The sequence below is a fragment of the Hyperoodon ampullatus genome, assembly GCF_949752795.1.
Source record: "Hyperoodon ampullatus genome assembly, chromosome: 17".
NCBI classification, from domain to species: domain Eukaryota; kingdom Metazoa; phylum Chordata; class Mammalia; order Artiodactyla; family Ziphiidae; genus Hyperoodon; species Hyperoodon ampullatus.
Window position 1 is genome coordinate 45,337,762 of NC_136930.1, and position 2,173 is coordinate 45,339,934.

Genomic DNA, 2,173 nt, shown 5'->3' on the forward strand with positions numbered 1-2,173 from the left:
GAACCTCTAGCGCTGGTCACAAATTCGGATCTCTTCTCCGAAGCTAGCAAATCAACTGAAACACCTGGGTTAAAAAAAGTTTTGAAATGAAGCCCGAATTAATTTAAGAACCATGTTCTCAACACATTTTCCTTTCAGAATTTACATAAAACACTTTTTCACTCTAATAGCCCAGGTTTTTTTCCTCACGTAGCCCACCATGTAGCTGCAGATAGATTGTTCTGCCCCAAGATGTAAACATAGAGAAAAAAAAATTTAACGGCATCTGCATAATATTCTCTCTACACACTGCTGTTGGATGGGAAATAGAAAATTAAAAAAAGAAAGAAAGGAAGAAAGAAAGGAAGGGAGGAAGGAAGGAAGGAAGGAAGGAAAAGAAAGAAAGAAGGAAAGAAAGAAAGAAGGAAAGAAAGGAAGAAGGAAAGAAAGGAAGAAGGGAAGAAAGAAAGAAAGAAAGAAAGAAAGAAAGAAAGGTTCCGTTATAGATTCTCACAACCTCTTGTTCCACAGTTCATGAATCTTACACTGATGCTAAGGTGACAATGTATGTAAGTGGACTTTTGTTTTCAGTGAAGAAGACCTGGGAAAAAGATGGATTTATCTCTTTTTCTTCAAGAGTTATCAGATGGTACATGCTCCCCAAAGCCCTCGCTTTCTCGAACTAGAGCACTTTCTAGGATCACACGGCCTTCCTTATAACGTTGGGTGTCTTCAGTGGCAAACTCATAAATCCATCCCAGTTTGCTATTGCAGTTTTTGCAGCTCACATCTCGAACCATGTGGCAGCAAGTGAGCATGACCCGGTCTTGAACTTCACTGTACTGCAGGTTAACTACCTTGTTAAAAGGTAGTTAAAAAAGAAATGCTCTGCCAGTGGCGCCTGTGAATCGAGTGGAGATGAGTTCTGAGTGGCTGGTTGGGATTGTATCGCAGCTTGCACAGGAAAACAGACGGGTACCACCGATATGATCAAGGAAAATCCTGCCCATTTTTATAGTTGAAGTTCTAAAAACCCCGAGCAGCTGCGAGATCCAAGGCCACCAGCAGCTCTTGGGTCCTTGGCTGAGATGAAGCCGCAAAGCCATTGTTACTTTCATGAGTGGCAAGTTGCAAAGAGATGCGTTGAATTGGTTATAACAAAATTTCTGCCAGAAGAAGCTCTGTGTAAGGCTCCATTCATGTAAAAACTCCTGCCCACGCCAGAGAAGATGCCTGAATGCTATGGCATTGTCAGTGGCAAGTGGAGAAGAGAAACCTCTGCAGACAGAGGTCACCAAGTTGTCATCATCTTTGAACTTCCTAAATTTTTTCTGACCCCCAACATCATCATCATCTAAATAAAAGTTGACTCACCCAACACTTCTTTTTTTTAACATATATATATATATTCTTTTCCATTATGATTTGTCACAGAATATTGAATATAGTTCCCTGTGCCATAAGTAGGATCTTGTTGTTTATCCATTCTGCACACAATAGTTTGCCTCTGTTAATCCCAAACTCCCATTCCTTTCCTCCCCTCCCCCCTACCTTGGCAACCACAGATCTGTTCTCTATGTCTGTGAGTCTGGTTTTTTTCATAGATACATTGATTTGCATTGTATTTTAGATTCCACATATACGTGCTATCATATGGTATTTGTCTTTCTCTTTCTGACTTACTTCACTTAGTATGAAAATCTCTAGGTCCATCTATGCTGCTGCAAATGACATTATTTCATTCTTTTTTATGGCTGAGTAGTATTCCATTGTACATATGTACCCCATCTTCTTTATCCATTCCTCCGTCAATGGACATTTAGGTTGTTTCCATGTCTTGGCTATTGTGAATCGTGCTGCTGTGAACATAGAGGTGCATGTATCTTTTCAAATTATAGTTTTGTCTGGGTAAATGCCTAAGAGTGGGATTGCTGGATCGTGTGGCAACTCTATTTTTAGTTTTTTGAGGAACCTCCATATTGTTTTCCATAGTTCACCCAACACTTCTTAACAACAACAATGACAAAATGATTAAGCCTGGGGGGTGGGGCTAAACCGGGAAGACGCATTTCTTCTGATTTCTAACATCATCACCATTTCAATGAAAGTTAGCCCAGCAAACACCTCTCCAAAGAAATGCTTAAGCCTGGGGGTGGAGAGTAGGGAGAGAGGGATTAAAATGAAAGGAGTTGTA

The 2,173-nt window shown here is 40.4% G+C and overlaps 1 pseudogene across 1 annotated transcript; it reads right to left on the minus strand.

Moving 5' to 3' along the window:
• Positions 1 to 611: 611 nt before the first annotated feature.
• On the minus strand, positions 612 to 989 carry LOC307065684 (protein yippee-like 5; annotated as a pseudogene). Its single transcript has one exon. The product of its transcript is annotated as a protein yippee-like 5 (transcript).
• Positions 990 to 2,173: the final 1,184 nt, after the last annotated feature.